Source organism: Furipterus horrens, unplaced genomic scaffold, assembly GCF_987537825.1.
Source record: "Furipterus horrens unplaced genomic scaffold, mFurHor1.1.pri manual_scaffold_7, whole genome shotgun sequence".
NCBI classification, from domain to species: Eukaryota; Metazoa; Chordata; class Mammalia; order Chiroptera; family Furipteridae; genus Furipterus; species Furipterus horrens.
In genome coordinates, this window is record NW_028327177.1 from 136,979,140 (window position 1) to 137,006,614 (window position 27,475).

General features: G+C 50.5%; 2 long non-coding RNA genes across 3 annotated transcripts; both read left to right on the forward strand.

Moving 5' to 3' along the window:
* The first annotated feature begins 7,286 nt into the window (after positions 1–7,286).
* On the forward strand, positions 7,287–14,349 carry LOC150005327 (uncharacterized). The gene is made up of 4 exons (XR_016512436.1): positions 7,287–7,490; positions 10,613–10,737; positions 13,052–13,270; positions 14,304–14,349. It is a non-coding gene; the product is annotated as an uncharacterized LOC150005327 (long non-coding RNA).
* A 163-nt stretch (positions 14,350–14,512) lies between these two features.
* Positions 14,513–16,404, forward strand: LOC150005328 (uncharacterized). 2 transcript variants are annotated; one of them, XR_016512437.1, is made up of 3 exons: positions 14,513–14,716; positions 15,128–15,483; positions 16,011–16,404. It is a non-coding gene; the product is annotated as an uncharacterized LOC150005328 (long non-coding RNA). The 2 variants fall into 2 exon arrangements; XR_016512438.1 differs by lacking the exon at positions 16,011–16,404 and having other exon boundaries at positions 15,128–15,506.
* The last annotated feature ends 11,071 nt before the right edge of the window (positions 16,405–27,475 follow it).

A 27,475-nucleotide genomic window follows, 5' to 3' on the forward strand; every position in this document is an offset into this window, starting at 1 on the left:
GGGGACTCTCAGGCATAGATGCGCCCTCAGCCGTTTCTCCTCTGTAGCTCCTTTATCAGCTTGGCATGGAGGGCATGTATCCATGTTTGGCAGTGTGTGTATTGCGGTGGGTGGTCTCTGAGGCTTGCTATCTTCCAATTTCCACTCGAAAGTAAACTCCTGACTCCATCATCTCTCAAATCCCTACAGCTCTCAGAATGTTTCTGCTGGTCAGGAGGCCTTGAGCTGCAAGTAAGAACATCAAACCCAAACCAGCTTCAGTAACTCCTGGATCGCCCAACGAGAAGACCGGAGGGTGGGTGGACTTTCATGAGAACCTAGTCTAAGTCCCAGCTCTGCTGCCTGGGTCCCTTTTGCTTCACGCTTGTCCGCGTGTTGGCATCACCTTCTGTCTGAGCAGAGGCAAGGCCCAGAGTACTACAGCCATTCCACCTCCAGCTCACGTCCATCGAAGGAGAGGAACAGAAATCGGTTGCTGGAGCTCTTTCCACAGAGTAAGGAAAAGTCCCCCCAAAGCTGTTGAAAACCTTGCTTCGAATCCCAATGGCCACATGGCCATTTCTGAGACAATCTGGTCCAGCCCTGGAGCTGGGATGGGCCTGCTTCCCTCACCAGCACCGGGCTGTTTATGGAAGGGAAATATGTGAACAACGCATCAGGTTTCTCCTAGAAATGAAGGAAGGGACGGTCTCATGCAGGGCAGGCAGTCATCAATGTCGACACACGGCGGAGCTGTCTGCTTGGCTGCGATGGAAGCAGGGCACAGGTGTCTGTCCCAGGAATACCTTCTCAGGTTTAATGTCTACAATTTCAAGTTGCCCAATCACATACAGCCAGGAGGCTCTGCAGAACGGTTATATGGCTTTACGTTCTAACCCGATGGCTTGAGGGTTCTGATTGTTTCCCATCTTCACCAGCATGCGGTATTACCTCCGTTCCTAATCTCAATATTGGTTTAATTTGTACTCCTTTTGATTCTTGCACGGATTCTCATTTTATCACAGGTAGTCAGCCAGTCCACATCCTCTCCAGTGAATGATCTATTCACAGACTTTGCATTTTTCTGGTTGTATTTCCTGCCCGTTTCCCATATACTCAAGATTGGGGGTTCACACACTTTTTCTGTAAAGGGTGAGATATTAAATGTATGGTGTGTCAGCACTGCCCACCTCGGGGGATGTAGCACAAAGGGAGCCAGAGACGATGCATAAGAGAACTGGCATGGCTGTGTCCAATAACACTTAGTTTATAGAAACAGGCAACCAGCCGGATTTGACCCTGCAGGCTGGACCTTCCCAACTCTTACTCTACATATTAAGCTCTTCGTTCCAGACAATGCAGAATCTTCCCCCCGTCTTTACCCAGCTGTCAGCTTTGTCTAAAGTTTTGGGGGTTTGGGGGAACAAAATCCTTCATTTTGAAGTAGTCAAGTTCATGCAATTATCATCTGAAGGTTGTGTTTTAGGGATTATGTTTTTCTTTTCCTTTAAAAAATTATCTATTTATTTTTTAGAGAGAGGGAAAGGGAGGGAGAAAGAGAAGGAGAGAAACATTGATGTGAGAGAGAAACATCGATTGGTTGCCTCTCGCCCCCAGCTGAAGACCTGGCCCACAACCCAGGCATGTGCCCTGACCGGGATTCAAACCGGCGACCTTTAGCTTTGTGGAGCAACACCCAACACACTGAGCCACACCAGCCAGGGCTGGGATTATGTTAAGACACCCTTCCTCATTTCAATAGCACAAAGATATTGCACTTGTTTTCTCCCTGTTAACTCCCTATTTCTGCCGACCTTCACAGCGACTGAGGCCTTGGGTCAGTCACGTGTTCCCGTTTGTGTGCGATGTGGGCTGCAGCCTTATTTTTCTGCTCCCCACAGCGAGCTACTTCCCTCATGCCGGCAGCCAAACCAACCACCCTTTGCCCACAGGTTTGGAGCCATGGGAACCTCTCGTTGGAAAACAGAAAAGGACAAGTCAGAAGGCTCTCTTTCTGAACTGAGCGCTGGGTCTCAGTGCTGACCACAGCCAGCTGCTCTGGCTCCTCTCTGTTCCTCCCCGGACCCCCACCGCGACGTCCAGCCTCAGGCACACTGCCCAGGCCTAGGCTGCTCCCTCTCTGCAGGGCGCGCCCTGCCTCCTGCTGCAGGTAATGCCTCACAGATGCTTTACCTGCATGCCCTCTCCCATACCTGTGACTCAGCCCAATTGGAAACCATTGCTCTCATTTATTGAGCTGCTTACTGTCTCTTTCTCTCTATTAGAATGTCAGCTCCAGGGGGTCAGAGACCTGAGCTGCATTGTTCATCAGTCACTGCCTCCCCCGTGCCTGACATGGGACAGGCTCAGATTAGAGTTCCCAGAGAAACGCAACAAATGAGCAAGTTTCATTGATTTTTCAAAGGCGATGGGTCATTAGATTGCCCGGCCACTGTCCAATAAATTCTCTTACCCTCTTTGAAACGTATGGAATTAGAATTAAGGCTTGTCCTTCAACCCCACCCCGCGCTACATCTTTATCATTTGATAAAGCACCTCGGCAGCTTGAGTGGAATTATCGCACCTGCATCCTTTCTCCCGGTTTGATCTGAGAGCCCTTGTTAACTCCCTTAAAATATCTGATTGAATTTCACGTGGAAACGAGTGCCTCGTGCCTCAGATTAAATATACGTTGTGTTAAGAAGCTTCCCGTTTTATCACAGCCTGTGCACTGCCAGAAAAGCATTCTGCATGTTAATTAAGATAGCTGGAGGATTCTTAAAAGACTTCTCCTTCTCCCTTTAACTTTAGAATGCCTTCAGATGAAGGGAACTAAGGCAACTATTTGCAAAGCTGTAAAAATCGGGTGTCAAGTCAGATGGCTTGTGAGGCCCCAGAGAGCTTCGGTGTCAGGCCGGGACACGGTCCCTGCGTCTCTGCACGTCAGCCACCGGCGGAGCCTGTGAGCAGCTGCCGAGGAGGAGCCGGGTAAGACCGCAGGGAGCGGGTTCTGACTTCTGGCATTGGTGGGGACAGTGCCCTTTGGGCTGGAATTTCGCCCAGGGAACAGTTAAGCAAGAGGTGGGGAAGTGCTCAAATCCGAGAATCGAAGTGGACGCCGTGAATTGGGATACTGAGAATACGGGAAAATCTGACCTTCCTCCCAGTTAGAACGTCAGCGTGGCCAGGACAGTGTGGCAAGACCCAGAGGGCCCTACAGCAGCCTGGCTGCCTCGGCTGCGGATGGATGGCAGCCTGCCTCCATATCCCTCCTGGGCCCACATTCAGAGGTCGCGTGCTGATATGAGCCAAGCATAGCTTGGACCTTCTCCAGACCTGGGCTAAAACCTGGTTCAGCCACCTGCTTGGACAAGTCACTTACTGGGCCTCGGTTTCCTCGTCTGTGAAGTGAGCAGAGAGAGGGTCCTAGCTGGATTCAGAGAGCACAGCATGGCTGGCACAGGGCAGGCCGGCAGCAGCGTGCGCCCGCTCCTTGCTGGCGGGGACTCAGCCCACCGCCGGGCTGTTGGATTCCCCTTGCACCTCGCTGGACCTCCACTCCAGCCTCCTCTCACCTTTGAAACATCGCGGCCCTTTCAAGGACAGAAAAGATGTTGTCGGGGTGACTTGGGGAGTCGTTCCATCCTTTTGCACAATCCCAGCAAGCTCTGTTAGGAAAACACCCTCACGCAAATAGTCCGAAGACTGCCGCTTGTTTGGGAATCCCTGACCCGTGGCCTGGGAGTCACGCATCATCCAACGAAACGTGTCCGCAGTCTTGAGCGTCTTTGATCACTTCCCACGCCCCTCGTACTGGCTGTTCCCCGCGGTGGCCGGCAGGGGGCGGCACCTCTCTCTCCTGTCCACGTCCACGGTCCTCCTGGGTTCCGTCCCTCCCAGCCTGATCAGCCCTCCTCCCAGGCCCCCTGAGATGCAGCCCTGGCTCCTTGCTCCTTCGCTTGGGAGAGGCTTGCAGACCTGCAGGGGGCGGCCATGGCTGAGAGCGGGACAGAGATTTCCTCCCAGACTGGGGGACAGACGCCCTGACAGCCTTGGCACTGGGCTGGCTGGTCTCTCTGCTTCCTGGCTCCATTCCAAGCAGACAGGCCCCAGGAGAGGCCCAGGCCAGTCCTGTTTCCGGCTGTGACAGACAGGCATCAGGGGACTCTCAAACATGAGACACTCCCATCAGGGATGAGACATGCCTCAGAGGGTTTGTCACATACCAGGGGTGACACATACTCTGAAGATGTAATATGCGCTGAAGAGGTGACATGCCTCGGGCCCCACAGAAGTGACATGTCCACTGTGGCTCAGCCCTACCCCCCACTCCAGGTGGTGGAACCATGCCCACGGACAGTACAGTGGGCCCTGCAGTGCCCACCCTATCAGCCCTGCTCCCTGGTTTCAAGACCTTGCAGCCCAGAGAAGAATCCTCAGCCAACAGGCCTGAGCAGGCGCAGCTCTTGTGCCCCAGCCTGAAGCCGGCTCCTACCCCGAGGGTCCCCATTCAGGAGGAAGGGGGCCTCCTGAGCCCCGACCTCACTGCCTGCGGGAGGCTGTTGCTGTTTCAAGTCCAGCAGACAGAGGGAGAGATGAGAAGCAGGGAAAGGAAGTGTCATTTCTGAATTATGAATAATGAACTCATTTAATCCCGGGCTCCTCTTGTGCCTCCCATTTAGTAATTGTTCCATTTCTTAATGGCTCGAGTCCTTTATCAGGCTGTGATGGAGGGGAGCCATGACTCATCACTCCAGGGGTGGGAAGGGTGACCTATATACCAGGACCGGGAAGGCAGGTCCTGAGAGATGGGCGTCACCTCCGCCCTCCACACCCTCCCTGCTGGGGTCAGCTCCAAGTTGACACAGCTCCCATCAAAGTGGTGGGGAGGAAGCCGGCTTGGTGGCCGCTCAGTGTGGGTGGTGCACAGGTCTTGTCGTTAGCTGTGTGTGGTAGCAAACCCTCTGCTTGCACTGAGATCGGATGTTGGGGGGATGGTGGAGATGGAGGGGTACAACCTCGTAACCCCTCACAGGGCACTTGCAGCCACGCTGAGAGATAAGACCTTGGCTCAGATCCTGGCAGCTCCTCTCTGTCTTTGTGACTCTGGGTGCGTCATGTCACTGTTTGAGCAGGAAAATATCCTCAGGAGGATGAGGGCATTCACCTCTGTCCTTGCCCTGCTGCCGAATCTCTTATTTGAATCAGAATCTGTTATCTTCAATACTTTTCCTTTTGTTTTTATTAAACACACAAGGATGCTGAGGCTTGGGAGGGTTAGGTCCTTTATGAAGAGGGAAAGAAGGTGACCTGTGAACAGAAGAAGGGAGTCCAGAGCCTGAGAAAGCCTGGACTTGGGACACAAGGGTGGACCCTTAGGACAGGCTCTGCTATGCCTCATGTGTGCCATCTTGTAGGGTGGTGTTCGGCCCCAAAGGTGCCCTCACACAGGATAAGCAGGCAGGAGACGCAGGGAACGCAGGGGACGCGGCTGGGTAGACTGCAGCAGCCACTGAGAGCAGAAGGAAGGGCCGGAAGCAGAGACCTCTGGTTATTTGGATGGGGGGGCGGGCAGAGGGAGAAGTGAGGCGTGGTAGGTCATATTTGCATAGTTAGCACACCCCGTTGGCCTTTATCATGCGAAGCCATGACTATTGTGCCTACTTCACAGGCAGGTAAACTTGGGACAGTGGAGTTCAATTGTGTCTAAGCGGGTAGGAGCGGGACCTGGCTTCCTCCAGCCTTTTCTCTGCCCCTCTCCCACTGCCTCTTGTCAGCCAACACCTGACAGGTGTGGGCGTACAAGGCCACCTGCTTTGTGATAATGGTTGTCCTCCTCTAACAGTTGGCGATCTAGAGGTCATGGTCATTGCCACATCCATCACCCCCTTCTATTCTCCCGATATTCCTGAGCCATAGATGTGAACAAGGACTGCTAGATGTGGAGTCATCACTTTATTACAGTATGATATACAGACAGAAAAGTGTGCCTTATTGCATGGCCGTGGGAGCAGCCCTCCAGACTATTGTCTTAACCACCTCATGTTGCTCAAGAAAACTGGGGTTTGAGAGGTTTGGTGATATTCCCAGGTGTGATCCCGTGTTGAGCCACGGAGGCTGTATTCCAGCCTGGCCCCTCTTCATGTCCACGTTTTGAAATGGATTTTTATATTTACAGTTTTGATTTTGATTTCTTTTGAGAACAATCCCATTTAACAGAAAACAACAAGGCTTTTATCTTATTAACTTCATTAACTCAAGTGGTTGCGTGAGCAGGAACTCGCTTTCCATCACCTGCTCTTCTGTATTAAAACTCTATTTGGGGGGTGAGCATTCTGCTGAAGTGTCTTGAGTAGAATTCCTTAAAAACTTGCGGGATAAACTTCCTGGTGAGTCTAAAGATTGCAGATTCAGAAAGGCTTGAGAAAGGAACAGTGTTCTTGAGTCATTTATTTTTGCAACAATTTAATTTAGCAGTGATTATTTATATCAACACTTCGGAATATCTTGGAGAATCAACAAAGCCTTCTTAAGAGCGGCCTGATCCTCTGTTTGCAAGTCTGTTTTTCAGCTGTGAAATGGCTTTTTAAATCTCACATTTCAAAGAGGAAAACATTTCTGTTCAGTTAAGTGAAGGGAGAGAGGAGTGTTGTGTGCAGTTGTCACGGTGTGCAAGGACAGGGACCCCTTCCCTAGGGAGGACTCACCCCTCCCCCGAGGTGGGGGATGCCTGGGTGGATTCCCAGTTGTCTGGATGTTTTCATGGGACCCCAGGGTGAATGCAGGGGTGGGATATGTTCTAGGGCCCTTTCCAGTCCCATAAAAGCACGATTTCAGACAATTAGGAGCCATTCCACCTTAGCCATCTTCCCCCTTCGAAGAGATGTCTAGGGACTTTCCTGAGTGCCTTTGGAGCAGAAGTGACAAAAACCCAATCAAGCAGCCGATACCCAGCCACAGAGGTGGAAATGGCAGAGGAGGCAGAGCCTGAAAGGAGATCCATCTGCAGGGGAGGGAAGATGAATCTGAAGGATTGGGAGGCCACAGGCCAGGCCATGCTGGGCTCTGCAGACAAGGGTCCCGGGGGGTGGGGGGAAGGGGGGAAGGGAGGAAGGGGCAGAGGAATGCCACCCCTGTCCCACAGTCATGGTCACAGGTCCGCAGCCTTGACGAGGGAGGCAGCAGCTGGAGAAGCTGCTCTCTGCCCCAGCCTGAGGGAAGATGCTTTGCCAGCAAAACCTGCAAGTCATCCTGCCGCAGCTGCTGGCCTGCAGAGACAGACAGTGCCCGGGTGGCGGGGAGGGGTGCTGGGAGGAGGACAGCCTCTCCAGCAGGTTTCAGGGCCATCTGATCCACCCGCTGACTGGCTCTCTGTCACACACTGGCCACCCCAGCTCAGTCATTCTCTCCCCACAGCAGGGGCTACTCGGCCCCTCGTGGACTCCGGCTCCCAGGAGCCAGGTGCCTGCAGTCGCGGGCGCCTAGAAAGAAAGCGTTTGATTTGGTCCATGGTGAGTCAGGCGATTTTGCTGTTTTAATGGGACTAGTTGCCAACTTCTAAAAACTAGGAAATCTCTCCTGAGAGCTGGAAGCTCTGGTGACACTGGGCCTAAGTGTCACACTGTCTCGGAGGGGGTGTGTCATCTCTAGTGGCCACAGTCCCTACCTCTCCCTTTTGTGACACCTCTTTCCTACACCTGGCCCTCAAGGGCCACGGAGTTAGTGAACGCCCACCTGCAGAGGTGGACGGCAGGGTGGGTGGCATTCTGCCCCCAGGACCACCTCCCCAGGGAAGTGGGACCTCCTCTGCCTGCAGCACCCCCACCTGATGTCATCATGGCCCCTCTTGCTCTGTGTTGCAGTGGCCTGTTTACTCCACAAGGGTTGCGGCCATTTATGGGCGTTGGCTGAAATTTCCTTCCTCTTCCCCTGGAGGTCAGGATTTAATCACCTTTGGAAACAAATTTTGAGATGTGGTTCTCCATCTCCGTAACCCAACGAAGGCGAGTGGATTCAGTGATTTTTCCTGCTTTGAGACGAAAAAACTGGATTTCAGAGTGGTTTTCCAGCGAGACGCAGCCAGCACCTGCAAACACAGCCTCCATCCGGAGCACTGGTCACTGCCCTGAGGTGGGGCAGCCCCTGTATGTAGTCAGGGACCCTGGTGCGGAGCTGCGGGCGGGGGGGGGGTCACTGGGTCACTGGTCCTTATGCACAGGTGCCCCTGGCCCCCAGAGCCCTCTCCTGAGAGTGTTCAGTGCTGCCCTGCACCCGAGAGCCAGGGTTCCAGTGGGCTGTCTGCTGCTCAGAGTCCATGCAGGGTCACTCCTGCTGAGACGGAACCACACTTCCGGTGCCCAGCCAGACAGCAGGAGCTGTTCTCTGCAGGACAGGGCGTGGGAAGTGGCCAGGAAGAGAGAGTACAGACGGTCCGTCTTATGATGGTTTGACTTAGGATTTTTCTGCTTTACGATGGCACCAAAGTGATACACGTTCAGTAGCAACCACACTTTGAATTTTGAATTTTAATCATTTCCAGGCCAATCCTATGCCGTAGGATGCCCTCCTGAGATGCTGGGCGGTGGCTGCAGGCCACAGCCCCCAGGCAGGCCCGCGATCACGAGGGTAAACTACCGGAGTCTACAGCGCATTCATGCGTCCGATTCCGCCCAGCTACACGTAGGCTAATGAGCTCGTTTAAGGCGGGCTCGGCTAAGCTATGATGCTCGGTAAAGTGGGTGTATTGAACGCACTGGTGAATTACAGCATTTTCAACTCACAATGGGTTTATCAGGACGTTGCCCCGTGTAAGTAGAGTGAGGAGCATCTATAAATGGAGAAGGGGGAAGGGCAATTAGAAAAACCTGCTTTTCCTCCCCAATTTTCTTTCCAGTGTATTCAGATAGCTTCTCTGAGGGTCCTGTGGCCAGAAGGCAGCCCCTCCAGCTCTGGTACGTGTGCAGAGGTTCTCTCATCTGGTGTGGATGAACCTTTGGAGTGGTGTCAGAAGGGTCCTGAAGACTTTGATCTTAAAATACAAGTTTGTAAGCCCAAGGAGAGAGAGAGAGAGACAGAGAGAGAATGTGCAGTGGGAGGGGGGATTGAATGCGGGGGGCGGGGGAGGATAAGTCCCGCCCACAGTAGGGCCGCATGAGGGGCAGGGGGCGGTTTGATTTGTCTCTCTCCACTTGTCCTCTGAGAAAGGCAGACTTCCTGCCCTGGGTGGTACTGGCTGACCAGATATCCTAATAACAGGATGCTCCTCGCATGAGGAAAATTACAAAGGGTTTTCGGTTCTGCCTGCATCATTTTCTAGTTACCGGGCTTTGGGTAGCCCAGAACCTCTCTGTAAATGAGGATAATAACTCCTCCCCTCCCTGATCTTCCATTTCATTGTGACCCCGATGAGATGGTCTTCAGGTTGGGAAGGTGTTTTGCAAGCTTTCAAGGGCTTGGCCAGATAATGAGGAACAAGCTTAAAGCCCAAGCCCTTCATCACATTCCTCCGATGCTTCACCAGCTGGGTGGGGAGTGGCCTGCTCTTGGAACTGTCTGTCCAGTTGTACTTCATGTACTCAGCAAGTGGCATTTCAGCCTTAGACCTCTTGTGTGGGGACAACAGGAAGTTGTACTTCTTCCCAGAGTATCAAGTGGGCTGGGAGACTGGCATGGGCGGGGGCAGGACGGGACGGAATCATGATGTTTATATGAACACAAATGCATATGACTGTGGGCAGTGTAAATGTTCATGAATTTTAATGTTAAAATAAGAGCAAAAAAATGTTGTGCATGTGCAGGGACTGGAAGTGGAGTTTCCGAGGGGCTATTTTCCTGGAGGACTCAGGGAACTTCAACATTGTCCTCTGCCTTAAAGATATTTTAGTAAAAAGTGTGAGAAATAGTCTCATGGTGGGGAAGGCAGGTGCTGTGCTCTGCAGGAGGAGCGGCAATGTTGAGGAGAGGGGCCTGGCACCTGGGTGGCCCCACCGAGGCCACCTTCCTTATGCAGCCACATGGGAGCACACACACAAAAGTATGAGAGGAAAGCGGGCTCATGTCTGGCTGGAGTAATGGAGATAATCAGGAGAGGCTTCCTGGAGGAGGAGAAGAGGGAGCAGGTGAGATTTCAGGAGTCCAGGTACATATACTCAGAAGTGCAAGTCAACTTTGGTCACTGGCAGGAGAATCAGACCTTGGCCAAGGGTTTGGGCAGGATGTGGATGATGTGACTGGGTCCTCTGGTGAGGAATCTGGGGTGAATACAGAAGGTCTTAGAAGCCCCAGAAATCGACTGAGCAGCAAAGTGACATGGTTAAAGGGTCACTTTAAGGTGCTTGATTTCATACTGGAGACAGATTTCTAGTTGTTTTCTTTTGCCCGGAGAGTTGTTCAGACTAGAGGGCCCTTTAAGATGTTTCTCCTCCTAGAGGAGAAGAGAAATACAGCGTGGACAAAAGTAGGCTTACAGTTGTGAGTGCGTGAAACACAGAGCTTAGTCTTGTATTATTATTTATGAATGACGTTATTATTTAATTGTATTGCAACTGTAAACCTACTTTTGCCCTCCTCTGTATTCTTTCAACTCAAACGCAGCCAACATTTGACAACAATCTTTCCTCTTCTTGCCGCTCAGATGAGGAACCGTGGCTAAGAATGGTCAGAAGTCTTGCCTCAGCTGCCCAGCAAATTAGAGCTGATGCTGAACAGTGAGTCTCACAGACCGTTGGGTAGGTTGGCCCCAGCAGGTCTTCTAGAAAGGTGGGTACCAAGTGCATTGCAGATGTTGCTGTAGGACATCATGCTTCTCTTCATGCATGAACTCCCCGCAGGAGCCCTCGGCACACAGACCTGAGGGCGGAACAGATAAGAATAGCAAGGACCCCCTTCCTCACTGCTCGTGGGGCTGATTGAGCTTCTTAGATGCCCTAGGCCAGGAGGACTCCACATTGGATTTTGGTCTTGCTGAGGCATAATATCCACTGCACACCTGCGCACATGTCTGGCTTTCTGCTCAGAATGGAACTTGGAGGCTGCAGGACTCTTGGAAGAGAAAAGAAAGGGCTTCCTAACGAGGGGGCCCAGGGGTGCTCTGCCAGGGCCTCCTCCCCACCACTCCCCAGCCCGAGGTTAGACCAGATTGGTGTGCTTCATGTTCAGACCGGCTCTTCTCAAACTTTACTGCGTGTGCAAATCACACAGCATCCTGTTAAAGTGCAGACACAGACTCAGTGGGCCAAGTGGGGCCGTGAGCTGTGTTTCAGGCAAGCCCCCCAGTGACGCCAGTGGTCTGCACACCATGGTTCGTGCAATGTGGGTTTAGACAACTCCATGCATCTCTGCTCGCCTCAAGGCAAGACGCCACCCTCTGAAACAGTCTAACTGCCCACCTACGGCTCGCAGCAGCTCCTGCTTAACCCTCTAAGGGACTCGGGACCTCAACACCATCTCCATTCATAAATAAGTACAAAACCTCCATTCATCCCGTATGCATTTACTGAGCGCCTGCCGTATGCCGGGCCCTGAGACAGGTTGTACGGGCCCAGAAATGACCATGGTCTGTAGTTACCCACAGGCCGGTGAGGTCAGACAAGCTCAGACTACGTAAATGAGGAGGAGGAAAGGCGGCAGGAGAGAAGAGTGAAGGCGACGGACCGAGACGAGGGAATGGCTGTCTGCTTTCTCCTGAACCTGCCTTAGCAATGGGAAGGAAACCATTTTGTCAAGACTCCTCAGTTAGATGAGAGAGCTACACTGAGGAGTGGGGAGGGGAATGTGGAGAGGCACAGAGGGACCACGTGCCGAGCTCCCTGGCCATCACGTCTCTCTGTCTGCCTGTGGGGCATGAGTTAAGCTCTGAATGGCCATCTCCACTGGGATCCCCGAGTGGCCAGGTGCTCTGTTCTGGGCTCCCGGTGCTTCCTGTCTTGTCTCGTCTTTGGGCTGCAGCTAGAAGCTGGTGGCTGAGAGCGGAGGGCCTCTTGGGGTGGGCAGGACGCGGTAGCAACTGGACAAGTCTCGGCGCCCTCACAGCCACCTGACCCTCACCTTGTCCTGTCCTTCCCCCCGCCCCCGCCCCCAGTTTCCCAGGCTATCAGCAAGGGTATTAATGGCAATTCAATCAATATGCAATCAAAAATCAAGCTTCTTGTATATCTGTTAATTAATTAACTCATCAAACATTTATTAAGTGCCAGCTGGATTCCAGGCACCTTCTAAATGCTTGGACAGAGCGGTAAACGAGGCAGAGGCAGCCTGCTCTCCCCGTGGGAGCTGAGAGTGAGATGCGGAAACACGCTTAGCAAATATTCCCATGCATACATACGTAATGACAAGTTGAGAACGACCCCGCGCTGGCGAAGCACAGGGCGCCTCAGGAGTAGATACCAGATGGTCAGTTTCGGCTTGGAGGCCCGAGTGACAGGGAAGCCCTGTCTGAGGTCTAGGGGAAGAGGAGGAGTTGGGCAAAGGAAGGTGGGCGCTGTTGGGGGAGGGGGGGCGCTTGGTGTGAGAGAACCCTGGGACGCTATGAGAAAGCCCCTGGCAGGCTGGCGTGGGTGCAGTGGCACCCAGTGGGACCAGTGGCAGCCGTGCGGAGCGGGAGAAAGGCATGGGAGTGGCCGAGCCTGGCCCCGCTCCCGTGCGTGCCCCTGATGCAGAGGCCCAGCCCCAAGCTGGCACCAGGCACGTGGGGCTGAGTGGTCTTGTAACAGGACGTTTATGAGCGACTGGTGGATTGTGAGGAGTGTTGCCCAACACTGCTCTTGGGCAACCTAGAACCCTGCAGCAGGTCTCCTGTCTTTAACCAGCCGTTTCCCAGCAGCTGCGTCACCTGACTTGGCACCAGGCCTGTGTCATCGCCCACTCTGCTTTGCCTTCCTCCTGTCCCTGCTCCCTACCCTCCTCCTGAGAGTGCCGAAGTCCCCTCTCTCACAGTCACTCCACTCCTGACTCCCAAAGGCAGCTCCCAGACCACCCAGGGGTCTCGGGTTTAATCAGTGAATTCCCTTCTTAGGAGACACTTGGGATTCTAAGTGAACAAAATCTCTCTTCACCCCACCACACCCTTTTGTAGGCTCAGACCTCAGACAAGGGACCTCAGAGGCCATCTCTCTAGACCTGTCACTTTGCAGCTGAGATCCAGAGCCCAGACAGATGGGATGACTTGCCCTCGTCTCCCAGCTCTGGTTGGAGTCCTCTGCGTGCGTGTGCATGTATCCATGTGTGTGGCTCCGAGACCAGGAACCTGGGCTTCTCTGTCCCCCAGCTTGGCGTGGACCCGAGGCAAGGCGAGGTGAGGCCAGCAGACATGCTGACCTGCGCGGTCTCCTCCCCAGCCCCTCGGTCCCCACGGGACTGCACATGTGCCCAGCCCATAAATATCTTATTGTGTGTTCCTGCCAGCCCCCACTAATAGGGATAATGCTTCCTGAGGAGCAGCCCAAAGCTGCATTAGTCGCAGATGTGTGATTGATTTAAAAGAAAGCCTGACCACCAACCTCTCTCTATGGTTTCTCTTCCTGCCACTTTGCTCGCAGGGTTATCTCTGAAATGCAATTAAGGAGCTTAAAAGTACATTTTCAGGAAGATGCAGAATTGATGAGGGGAGCTGGCCCCTGTGGGTGCCTCTAGATTGTTCCAGTTCCAGGGAAGAGAGCTGGATCCTGCCCAGAGTTGCATCCACACCCACCAAAGTCTTGGGTCTCCAGGGCACAAGGTGCCCCCAGGAGCCCGGGAGGGTTGGTGGGAGGGGCTGCCTTCCAGAGGAGCTTTGGCTCTTCCGTGGTCCTGGGATTTTGAAGGCTCAGCGTCTGAGGCCTCTAGGAGGAGCTTGGGCTCTTCCAGGACCAAGCCTGGTGAGCAAGGGGCCCTCCTCTCTGCGGAGGCCCAAGTGCCATGCCACGGATGGGGTCCAGCTGTGACAGAGTGCTTTCCCCAGAGCCCCGACGGTGTTATCCTAGCGCGGGTGCTTTCCTGAATGCGCTCTGGGGCTGGTGCCATATTCCTCAGGCTCCCGTGGCGGCTCCACTCTGAGGCCGCCCTTCCAAACGCGCGAGCCAGCCGCCCCCACGGGAGCGCTCAGCAGGGGGCTCCTGCCAATGTGCTGTAAAGCCCCTGTTGACTGCGCAGTACTGGGCCGCTGGGGTCTCAGTGTAGTGGGGGAGGTCTCAGCCCCGAACCACAGCCGCGGGAGTCAGGAGACGTGCCGGGCAGGGCGCGCCAGGCAGCTCAGTCAGGCGCCGGTACTGCTGACATGTTAGAGCTGCCACAGCTCACCGGGAACGCATGGGAAGGAGAAAATGGTATTTACCGGGCTGTCTTTACAGGGAACATGTGCCCAGTTGGGAGGAAGAGCCTGAGATGGCAAGCGTGGGGGTAGGCACGTGCCCGTGGGCCCGTGCCGGTCACAGAGAGCGCAGCGGAAGGGCGTCTGCTTTGCTAAGCTGTACATCGAGATGGGAGCCCACACTGACTTGTCGACCACCTCCTCTCCTGTTTCTCTGTCCCCCTTCACGACACCCCTCCCCACCCCCAGTATTCAGCGGACAGTTAGAAATGTCAGGTATAAAGGGCTACCACGTTGTTAGCTTGTACCAGCTCTAAACTCTCCTTAATCCCATTCTGGTGCCACAGGGAGGAGGGCAAGATGGCCTTCTGCCAAGGTCACCCGGGAAGGCCCATCCTGGATGTAGTGCTCCAGCTGGGCTGGGAAGAACGTGCTCCGTGTTGACAGTTGGAGGTGAGTAGTAAGGGTCTTTCTGCTAAAGACACACAGGAAGACGCAAGAATATTTGAGGGGGTATGGGAGACAGTAAATATTTACTGAAGCTAATAGTGAGCTTGACCAGTAGGTTGCAGTCACATGGTAGTAGGTATCAATATCTTGCTAGGAAGTTTGGAATCTAGGCGCTGGTGAGCCATAGCAAAGGGAGAGCCAGAGTTAGAAACAGGCTTCTTACAGATTAATCTGGTTGGGAATGGGGAGAGAATGCGGGTGTTTCCATGGTAATTAGGTGCTTCTTAGATGGCTTCTGAGAGAGGAATTTATCTCAACCTGTAGAAGACACAGCTCTGAAATTCAAGGGCAAGTTCCGTGGCCACCTTGCTTGCCTCAAACACAACCTCCCCCGTGTCTATTCCTCTCCTCCAGGAACCTCCAGACAATCACTGCCTTCCCTGGTAACCAGCCCTGCTCAGCTGTCACCTGCTGAACTTCCAGAGTCTCCTCTCATTCACCTGAGACTTTGCCAACCTGGATGACACTCTTCCTCCTGCCTTTGTCCTGGGAGATGTCAGCATGTAGCTCCCAGGCCTCTCCGCATCTCGGCCTGCTCTTCAGCGGTGGCCTCCGTCTTTCCTCTCGGCCATCTTGCAGCTACATCCTGGCCCCTGTCGTCACCCTTACTGCACCACTTCTGAAGTCACCAGAGCAAACCGTCCTCTTCATCTTGATCCAGGGCTCCGCAAACTGTGGCCGTGGGCTGACCCGGCCCACTGACTGTTTCGGTAAATAAAGTTTTATTGGCACAAAGCCCTGCACATCGTGTGCATGTTCTCTGTGGCTGCTTCCAAGGTACAAAAGCAGAGTTGCATAGTTGTGGTAGAGACTGTAGGGCCCACAAAGCCTAAAATGCATAGTACCTGGCACTTTAGAGAAGGGATCTCAACTATCTTAACGTCAGAGTTCATCATTCTCTCCTCTCTTCACCTTCCCCGCCTCATCCAGTGTGGGCTCAGACTTCCGATGATTTTATTTCTCCCGTTACCCGCCCCCCAACATTCTGTGCCTCCCTCTGGGTGATCCAAATGCCCACTTTCCCTTCTGCCCGAGAGCCGCTGAGTGCTGCTGGAGAACTTTACATAAAAGGGCAGATTGATTCCATCATAAATTCTTGATCACCAGCCTCAAATGGGCCCTCCGCATTCCTGGAAACCCCGCTGTTTTCTCTGGTCAGCTCACGCATGCTCTCAGTTACTGTAGCCTTCCCTAGATGCCTTACCTTTCTGACCTACCTCTTCCTGTTCTTTTCCAGCGGATGACCTGGCCTCTCACATTACTGACCTCAGAGGGAAATCACCATCCTGATCCCAAACGTAAACACTTCCATTTGTCCCCACTTGGTTCTCTTGCTTTCCATGAGCTACAGCTGAAAAGCACCTTCCTCCTCCAGTTGGTGTCCCAACCCCTCCTAGGAAATTAACCCTAACTGTACGCTTTGGGTTCCCCCTAAAGCAGACCCCAAGACAGGAGCCTGGGTCAGCATATTCACTTGCTTGAAGAGCTCCGGAAGCGCAGAGAGAAAGGGTGAGACCAGGAGGGGAGAAAAGCCACCAAGTGTGGGCAGTGAGCAAGGCACCACTCGGAGGGCCCTCGGGAGGCTGCGTGGAGCACCGCTTGGAATCATCTCACTTGAGACCAGGGAGGCTGAAGCACCCCCACACACACAAACTCCTGCCCCCTGCCCTGAGTATTGTCTCGGGGCGTGCACCCCCTGCATGTCCTGATTGTGCCTACACAACGCAGACATTCAAGCTCCCAAGTGCCATGGGAAGCCCCAGAAAAGGCATAAAGACAGACGGGCACACCCTGGGGTTTGCAGGAAACTGGCCGTAGCTGCAGGTCCCTCAGGGGGGCAGCGGGGATGTGCTGCTGCCCCTCAGGCACCCAGCTCTGAACTCCATGGGGCACCAGAGGGTCCTTTCCACTAATTTTTAAATATTGTTACAGTTCTGCTATTTAAACAAAATCTGCTCTCAAACCCTTACCCTCCAGTCTCCCTTTCTGTCTCTTCCCTTCAGTATCAAATCAATCTCAGCCCATTTCAGTCTGGCTTCTCCCCTGCATACTGATAAAACAGCCCTCCTCAAGGTCAACTCCATGTTGATCAGTCCAGTGGACATTTCCCAGTTCTCAACACACCTGTCCCTCTAATAGCATTGAGCATTGTCGGCCGTCTTAATCTTTGCACACTCTTTCTGTTAGGACATCACCTCTATCTGGGCTCTGCCCTACCTCTCTGATGCAACCTTTTTTTGACAGTTAAGGGTCTTCTGGGTGAATGGAGAAGCCTGCAAAGGAGACGAGGCCCCTCAAAGCCTGCTCTCCTTCCAGGACCCATCCACCTTAGATCTTTCCAACTGCCTCTTTGACATTTCCTCCTGGGACTCTCAAAGGCATTTTAGAGTCCAAAATGGACACATGATTCTGCCGGCCTCCACGAAACCATACCTGGACCTTTCCCCTCTCTCAGTGCATTGCAATTTATCTGTCCGGTTGCAAAGGGCAGAGACATCCTTAACATCCATCTTCTCCCTCCCCTCAACTCTGGCATCGTCTGGTCCTTCCCTGAGACCGGACAGTTTTACTTCCTAAATCTTTCTCATGCCGGCTCTAGTTCTCTGTCTCCATCACCCCCACATGAGTCAGGTTGCCATTTATCTTGCCCTAGACTCTGGCCTCCACCTCTGGGCTGCTTCCCTCCCAGTCTCCTTTGCCATTGTTTCACCCTGGCATCGGAGGAGCCTTTACAATGCAGACCTCCTGATCACGTCCCACCTTTATCTCTAATTCCTGTTGTCTCCCCGCCACTTGCCTTAGTACGAACTGCGAGACTCTGCGGGCCTGGCCCCCGCTGCTCTCCCACCACCTCCTGCAGATGCAGCACCTCTCGGCAGCCTCGCCCACCCACGTGCCACCATCCTTCTGCCAACCACTGGGCTTTGGTCCACGCCGGGCCCTCTGCCTGGAATGCCCTTTCTTCTTCTCTTCCCTGGTTCATTCTCACATTGCTTCCAGTCGTAACTCAGTCATCTCTTCCTAAGGGTCTCTCTTCCTGACATGAACTCTCATGATGTCATGGAGGTGATTTTATATCTGATCCGTGCTTCCTATAGTAGACTTGGATCCCTAGCAGACCCCCAGTGTCCCGCCCACTATTTGACCACTGTGGGCACTGAATCAATATCCACTGAATGAAGGGCTCCATGTGAGAGTGATGTAACCAAATAACATAGGGATGGGTCAGTTTGTTGAGCATAAAATGAGTGATTCTTAACGAGAGGATGGGGGCAGATGTCAGAATCTCCTTGAGAGGATCTTCAAAGTAGACATTGCCAATTGTTTTGTTTTACCCTCCAAAGTCCTTCACTGGGGAAAAGGGTGATGTATGAATTTTTTATTCCTTTCCTTAGTGGGAAGAACTATATGAATTTTAAGGCTACTTGATTGACAGCAAAGAGTCCTTGGAAGATTAAGCTCAAAGCCATCACACCATCCTGGGTCCAATTCCTAGCTTTGCTATGTACCAGGCCTCTTTGTATCTCAGTTTTCTATGTCGTTAATTGAGGATCAGAATACGTATCCCTTAGGGTTGATCTGAGGGACATGTTCCGCACCTGATGGTGTTTGAGGGAAGTGGGGGGTGGGGAGGGCTGCCCTTCCCTTCCTGACCCAACATCAGCAGTAAGGAAGGTGCTTATCTCTTGCAAGTCCAGGAAGCACAGAGCATCTCAAACAAGATGGATGCAAAGAGGCCCACACCAAGACACATCATAATTAAAATGCCAAAGGTTAAAGATAAAGAGAGAATCTTAAAAGCAGCAAGAGAAAAGAAGTTAGTTACCTACAGGGGAGTCCCCATAAGATGGTCAGCTGATTTCTCAAAAGACACTGTAGGCCAAAAGGGATTGGCAAGAACTGTTCAAAGTCATGAAAAGCAGGGACCTACAGCCAATATTGCTCTACCCAGCAAAGGTAGCATTTAAAATCAAAGGGCAGATAAAGATCTTCCCAGACAAGAAAAAACTAAAGGAGTTCATCATTATCAAACCATTATTATATGAAATGTTAAAAGGACTTATTTAAGAAAAGAAGATCAAAACTATGAACAATAAAATGGCAAAAATACGTATCTATCAACAATTAAATCTAAAAACATAAACTAAGCAAACAAGAACAGAGACAGAATTATGGCTACAGAGAGAGTTTTGATGGTTGCCAGATGGGAGGGGGTGTGCGGGGATGGGTGAAGAGGTGAGGGGATTAAGAAGTGCAAATAGGTAGTCACAGAATAGCCATGGGGATGTAATGTACAGTATAGGAGATGGAGCAGTCAAAGCACTTACACGCATGACCCATAGACATGAACAATAGTGGGGGGACTGCCTGAGGGAGTCAGGGGTGCTGAGTGCAGGGGGCAAAGAGGGAAAATCAGGACAACTGTAATAGTATAATCAATAAAATATAATTTAAAAAATAACTAAAAACAAAAAAGAAAAGTTGTTTGTCTCAATGCACTTTTCTCAGAGTTTCATCGTCTCTGTTATTCCTTGAACAGGCTGTGGAAGACGGACCTGGGAAGCCTTATTTCAACGTCCCCCTCTTGCCTTCCTGGGCTTTGCTTTGTTCTGTCTGCCATTCCGCAGGGATTCCAGACAGAAAGTTGGAAAGATGTAGTTGATTTATCGTCTGAGGCTTTTGCTCACCATACAATTGGGTTTCAGTGGAATGATTTATGAACATGCATTTATAGCTGAAGTTGTAGATCTGTTTTTAGAAATTATTAGCAAGCATTAAACAAAAACTGGCTTTATTAATAAATCACCAGGAAAAAAAAAAGATATTACAGGCACAATATCCCACAATAGTAACGTGTAATGCTGAAATAAATATTCCATTTATATGTTTTTTCCTTCCTTCGACATAATAAAGACCCAGATCCTCTGTAAACTGAAAGGAAGGCCCATCTAAGAGGGCACATTTGTCAGCGGAGCAGAGCATGGGACTGCCTCTGGAGTCAGAAACAGGACAAATTCCTGGTGCCGGTATTTAGAAATAAAGTGGCATCATCTCAGGCAAAAATAGGGCAGAGGCTTACGTTACAGATGCAAGATAAGCCTCGGCTCTTCAAGCCTCACAGAAACTGTGTTGAATCTCATTACCACTTGCCATGTGCACATGATTTAAAAAAAAAACACTTGATAACACAATGCCTTAAGGTGTCAGAAATTGGCAACCATACTGTTAAAATGACCAAATAAGATAATGGGCATTTTTGCATGACCTTGACAATGCCGTTCTTAATAATACCCAGGCTTGTTGGATGAATAACGATGCATTGATCTAATTCCCTGTGACTGGATGCTGGGTTAACACCATTTGTCTCATTATTTTAAACAACTCTACAGTGGATATCTTTACATATATGTAGGATGAATACCCAGATGGGGATTTAAGGGGTCACAGCATCTTGGGTGATAATGCAACATTTTTCAGAAGGGTTTCACCGCGTAGGTGGCCACCAGATGTGCCTTCCAGGTGATGGCTGGGGGTGGGAGCAGGGAATCTGCCACAATCAGCCGAGCGTGTGTGCAAGGGGAGGCGCTGCTGCAGTGAGGCACAGTCATGGACAAGACTGGTCCGGGCCGGCTTCCCCTCCTAGCTGGCCTGGGACCCCCAGGAAACAAAAGCTCGAGAAAGACCAAAGCAGCCCCTGTGCTCTGGGAGCTGGCCTGCTTCTCTCAGCGAGACCATGGTGCCGCTGCGAGGTGGCCTAGGAGTCACACCAAGCAGTATCCTCCCTTGAATATAGACCAGTCTGTGACCATGATGGATCAAATAAAAACAAGATCACTCCTTCCTCATGGCCAAACACAAGCAAAGGATAAGCATTGTGGTTCAAGCCACAAAAATGACCAAGCATCCCCTTTGCTGGCTGATAGGAGTGAGGCTGCTTCTTCTTCTATTACAGTATTCCCTCACTTATCACAGGTATTACGTTCTAGACCCCTCCCCCCACCGCCCCGCGATAGGTAAAAATCCACGAAGTAGGAACCTTACATTTATTTTAGTATTTATATATATATTAAGGCTTTATAAACCCTTCCCACACACTTATAAACCATTCCCAGTCCCTTATTAACCTTTTCCACTCCCTTATTAACCTTTTCCACACTTATAAACATTACCTATGTTCTTAAACACATTCTACACTCTTAAACCTACGTAACTTTAACAACATATGTATACAGTACCACAGAATCCTGTGTGTGATATAGCAAAAAATCTGTGATAAATAATTAAATATAACATTGTAAAAAATCCCACAATACAGTGAGGCCGTGATAAGTGAACCGTGATATAAAGAGAGACTACTGTATTCCTTGAGTCTCACTCTAGTCTGCCATCCCTATAGAAATGTATTAAGGCACTTCTGGCCAAGATGGAGGCCTAGACAGACACACTGCATCTCTCTCCACAACTAAGAAGGAACACAACTACCTCAAAACTAGAGACAACCAGAAGTTCCAGAAAATCAAGCTGCATGGAAGTCCAACAAACAAAGATATAAGGAAGAAATACTCATCCAGACAGGCAGGAGGGGTAGAGCCAGGGTGGAGAGGACGCAGTGTGGTGGCAGCAGCAGGGGCTGCAGTGGCAGGCTGGTGGAAAGTGCAGTCACACGTTTTAAAGTCAGGAGGGACACCTGGGGAGCATTCCCAGCTCCTCACCGGACCTAGGAGCTCATGGTCCCAGCACCGGGGGAAATCAAGCCTCATTGCTTCTGACTGTGCAAACCAGTGGGGGTTGGGGCGGAGGAAGAAGCTGCTGGTCTCTCAGCAGAGTCTGTTTGTTTAAAGGGCCCCCACAGTCCTAGAATGTCTTCAGACCCACCCACACTGGGAACAATGGCCAGGGCAACAGCTAGAGAGGCTCCAGTCCTATACAGAAGTGGGAGAAGTTCCTAGAAAAGGGGCAAGTGCTGGCGAAGTGGCATTGTTCCCTCTCGGACCCCTCCCCCACACACAGCACCACAACGTGGTGAAATGGTTGCCCTGTACTGACGAATCCCTAAGGCTCTGCCCCTTACAACGTAACAGGTGTGACAGCTCTACCTGGGACACAGAGGCAAACAAACACAAGAGCCTGTCAAGATGAGGAGACAGAGAAGTATGGCCCAAAAGGGGGAACGGATCAAGGTTCCAGTGGGAGAACTAAGCGACAAGGAAATAGCAACATCACAGACAAGGAGATAGACAACCTAACAGATGCAGAATTGAAAACACTGGTGATAAAGGTGCTCACAGGCTTGACAGATATGCTTGGGTACGGCACATGCATAAGGGAAGAAGTGAAGGCTATGCTAAATGAAACAAAGGAAAATCCACACAAAACCAATGATGAAGGGAAGGAAACCAGGGTTCAAATTAATGATTTGGAAAATAAGGAAGAAAAAAACAGTCAACCAGTACAGAATGAGGAAACAAGACCTGCAAAAAATGAGGAGAGGCTTAGGAACTTCTGGGACAACTTTAAACATACCAACATCTGAATCATAGGGGTGTCAGAAGGAGAAGAGGAAGAGCAAGAAATTGAAAACTTATATGAAAAAATAATGGAGGAAAACTTCCCAAATTTGGTGAAGAAAATAGACATACAAGTCCAAGAAGCACAGAGAGTCCCAAACAAGCTAGACTCAAAGAGGACCACACCAAGACACATCATAATTAAAATGCCAAAGGTGAAAGATAAAGAATCTTAAAAGAAGCAAGAGAAAAGCGGAGACTTACCTACAAAGGGGTCCCTATAAGACTACTGTATCAGCTGATTTCTCAAAAGAAACTTTGCAGGCAAGAAGGAACTGGCAAGCAGTATTCAATGTGATGAAAAGAAAGGACCTACAACCAAGATTACTCTATCCAGTAAGGCTATAATTAGAATGGAAGGGCAGATGAAGTGCTTCCTAGACAAGGAGTTCATCATCACCAAGCTATTATTATATGAAATGTTAAAGGGACTTACTTAAGAAAAAGAAGATCAAAACTATGAACACTAAAATGACAGCAAACTCACAATTATCAGCAACTGAATCTAAAACATAAAAACAAAATCCAACTAAGCAAACCAGAATAGGAACAGAATCATAGGTGTGGGGATCATTTAGAGGGTTATCAGCTGGGAGGGGGGAGGGGGTGAAATGGGTAAATGGTGCAGGGATTAAGAAGCATAATCAGTTGATACAAAATAGACAGGGGGAAGTTAAAAATAATATAGGAAAGAGTGAAGCCAAAGAACTTATATGCATGACCCATGGACATAAATTAAGGGGGTTGGGATTGCTGGAGGGAAGGGGGGTACTGGGCAGAAGGGAGCAAAGGGGGGAAAATTGGGACAACTGTAACAACATAATCAATAAAATATACTTTAAAAAAAATGAAATGATGTATTAAGACACTCACCCTTAGACTGGTCTTTCGGTCCTGACAGCATCTATGCCAGAGCAAAGCCCCGCTTCCTTAGACGCTCCCCAAGTCCTCCTGCAGGTCCTTGATATTGAGCTCCCCACTGTTCCCTATGGTGTGGGCTCCTCACCCCTGGGATGAGTACTGAGTCCAGTGCCTTCGGCCACAGGCGGCCCTGGAGGCTCCGGGCTGAGCGCACTGACAAGCCTCCGGCTGTGCCTCCCTTCAGGGACCAGGCCCGAGGGCTAGGCCTGTTTTCCGTCTGGAACAGGTATCGACCTTGGCCCTCAAACTCAGTTTGTAAGGGGAAGAAAGTCACTTTATTGTCTATATTAAATTTAACTTGTGGTTCCAAGCCTATATATTCCACCGGGTTAGAGAAAAAGGCCTAGTCTTGTCTGGGATTCTCCCAACGCCACATTGCCGTGGTTGGGTCGTTGTTGTGATGCTTCGTGGAATTGGAGGCATCTGGCCCTGGACCGTCCCCTGAACTCCTTGGCCCCGCCCCTAAGAACCTGCAGGCGTGGGACTCTGTGCTGCTGCTTCTGAGCAATGCTCGTGTCTCAGGGTCGTTGCAGAGGCTTCTTATGGTTTCACCTGCAAACCACACTACATAGTCATTACTTTCAGGTGCCTTAGGACCTCCTGGATGGAGCAACAAGTGTGGGAAGGAAAAGCTTTAATTGTCCCCATCATTCTCCCGGTCTTCACCTGTAGATTCTCTCTACTTGTTTTCGGGAGCTGCGTAACAATAGAACCATAACCTTACTGACTTGAGACAAGAGGCAGTTTTTATCCCACAGCTTCTGTGGGTTGGGGGTCTGGGTACCACCTAGCCAGGCCCTCTGCTTCGGGTCTCACCAGGCTGCCATCAAAAGCGTAAGTTTATGCTCCATGGGTCTCAGCTACCCTCCCCACCGACCCCAGTTATTCTCCTGGGTGTGATGAGTCTATGAGGGGAGTCCATCACTCTGCAGGGACCACTGTGGGGCCATGAGTGGAAGACTCATGAAGAGCCCAGGTCTGTGGGTTCGCATACCACCAAGCCGTCGGGCTAAGGGTTTCAGCTTCCTCACCCAACCCGATCCCCCAACACTGATCTTTGGAACCGGTATCGGATTTGATGAAATAAAATGAAAGTCCTCTGTGTAGGCCAGCTAACCCCCAGTGGCCAATAAAATATGCACGTGGCTGAATCTAGCCTGTAGGCCACCACTGAGACTTCAGGTATGCCGCGTCGCCAGATAATCTGGGACTGGGATTCTCAGAAGCCACCTTGAGATAGGGATTTGTGCAAAGGGTTTATTAGGAAGTGTTCAAAGGACATGTTGATAGGAGAACGAGGAAGAAGGACAGGGAGGGAAGGAGGCCAGGCAAAGGCGCTGTAACAAGCAGAGTCCCACAGAGGGAAGCTTTGTCTCATCCACGGGAGCTCTGGTGCGTGGAGGTTTCCCCTCACGTTTTCCCAGTTGGGGGCTCAGGAGCTGCGGCGACTTTACTCTGCACTTCTGCCGTTGGCTGTGAGCTGCCCCAGGGAATGCACGTATCCAGGCACTTCCTGCCCCCCCCCCACGCACACCGGCAAAAGGGTTTCCAGGAACTGATCTTGAAAGGAGTGAGCTCAAGGGACTAAGTTTCCCTAAATTGACTGTACAAAGGTGTCATGGGGCAGGACGCACTAGTAACTAGCCACGAGTTCCCTCAGGGCCAGTCTGAGCAATCAGAGACAGTGACCACCTAGAGACGTACTGTACTGCTGACTTCACGCCAATTCATTCAACAGCAAGGAGACCCCTGAAGCCCAGAGCAGAGGATAAGGCCTGGAAATTTTAAGATCTAAAGGCCATTGCTGATTGAGGAGATTAAAGCTAAAACACAAACTATGAGCAATGTCCTAAGCCTGTCCTTGTGACAAGAATGAGGCCCGACTCTCGAGGTATATTGTTGGGAAAGAGAGAGAGAATGGTGTGAGAACCTCCCTCCAGTTCCCAGATGCCTTCCCAGGCTCCATGAGGGTTAGCGCCCTCCAGGGTGACCCTCTCCACTATATTTCTGCACAGCATCTGGGAAGGTCTCCTGCCATCTTGAGACTGGAGAAGTTTGGATTTAATCAGGGAATGTAATGGCTTTCTTGGCAGTCAGGCAGATAGGAGTGGGTCCTCCTCGATGTTGTGTTTTTGTGGGTTAATCACTCTAGCCTGACTCATGTGTGCTGAAAGCCTGCTGCCGCCTGGACCAGCTCATCAGTAAATGTCCCGACTCTGTCCTTGGGCGTGACCCAGTCACGAACTCAGCATTCTTTGGTTCAATGCCACAAGCATGTACTGAGCATCTGCTATGTGCCTGACATTGTGACACATTTGGGGGGGTATGAGATTGATAAGATTGAGATGCTACCCTTAGGAAGTTCTATATATTTTTAGAAACCTAGTGGAAAACAACAACAAAAACTTAGTGGCCAGTTAATGCCCCTCCTCCTGCTGTATAGGGATTATTTGACCAAGGCTGAGTTTGGAGTGAGTCGGAGGTTTTATATCTATGTGTCTATCTGTCTGTCTGTCTATCAAAGGCTGATGAGCCACAATCTCATGAGATCATGGAACTTTGCAAGGCTGCAAAACCAGAACTCAGGTGAAGCCCTTAGGTCAGAGAGAAGGTGAGGAGAATTTTATTGAGCTGAAAGAACAAGAACTAATCTTAAGAAACTTGTGTGCTGAGATCAGATGTAATTTTAGGAATTAACTGACAGATAACACACCACAATGTTATTAGTGGTTTTCTCCAGGGGATGGGATTTCAGTTGAGTTTAATTTCTCCTTTTTTTTTCCTTCCTTTTTCATAGTTCTTTCTTCCCTCTTGACCTCACTCCCTCCTTCTTTATATTTTTCCTATGCTATGTTAGTATTTGATTATGTTCTACAATATGCCTTTATTTACTTTTGAGATTTTTTTTTTAAAGGCCTTATTTAAAAAATAAAGTCCACTAAAAACTAAGGCACATTGTATTTGAGGCTGAAGTTCAAGTTCAGCTAACTCTGTAGTGGACCCCCATTGCTCCCCATCTCTCTGCGATTCTCCCAGCACTTGGCTATATTCAGATCGGCGGCATCAGCTCAGGGGAACGAGGGTGTGCTTTAACAAATCCAACTTTAAAACGTCTGTTTATAGTTTATGGACTGAGATGCATATTCTTACTATTTTTCCCTCCTTGGAGAGTCACAAAACACTTTTCTTAAGAATAATAATTAGGAAACCAAGAGGGTCACCCTGACCATTATTGACATGACTTTTTTTTTCCCAAAGAAATTGTCCCTCAATAAGTGTCAGTGGCCCACACAAGGTGACTGCAGCCTTTGTGGGTTATTAGACTCTCTATCATAGAGGAGCATCCAAGGCGTGGTGATAAGGTCATCAGCCACTGTTATTCTGTGTAGTAGAAACATCCCCCAAAAGAAAGAAGTAAAAGCCAAATTATTTGTTTGCTTAAAAACAAAATATGTATAATAGCCTGACTACTCCCAAAGAGTTAAGTCAAGCAGAACAGCAAGGGAAACAGATCTCTGTTTGTTGCTGTCTGCTTGACACCTGAGAGTTTAGAATTTGTGCCCTGGGCTAGTGCTTTTCAAATTTTAGGTCACAACCCATTAGCTATAAAATCCATTTAGTGGATTGAGATCTCCATTTTTTACCATGAACCAGAATAGAAAATATTGGAGTGCATTCCATGCAGTAAGGGAGTTGTGTGTGCATGCATGTGTGCGTTCGCATGTGTGTGCATGTGTATGTGTGCGTGTGTGTGATGGGATGCAACAGTAGTTCTCATTGTGGGTTGTGGCTAAAAAGTTTGGAAATCACTGAACTAGGCAGTCTGATGAAAAGTTGATTCTGTGAATAAATAATAAAAATCATGGTCCCATAATATTAATATATTTTCCCAAAACTCAATCCCATTCAGCTCCTTCATCCACGTCTCTGGGTGTAGGCTTCATCTTTGGCATGGTTTGCAGCCGTGGCATTGGCAGGGCAACCCCCTCAATGCTACTCAGCCCACACTAGATCTCTAGTCTATCCATTTCTTTCCTTCTCACCTTGGGCAAAGCCACCGGTGTTTCTTGCCTAAAAGACCAAAGTTACATGTAATGATGCCTACACGTCTCTAGCTTCTCTCCAGCACAATCGGCACTTCGTGGACTGAGCGGTCTGTGCAGAAGGTACCCAACCATGCACTATGAAAAACAGACATTATTGGAGAAGATAC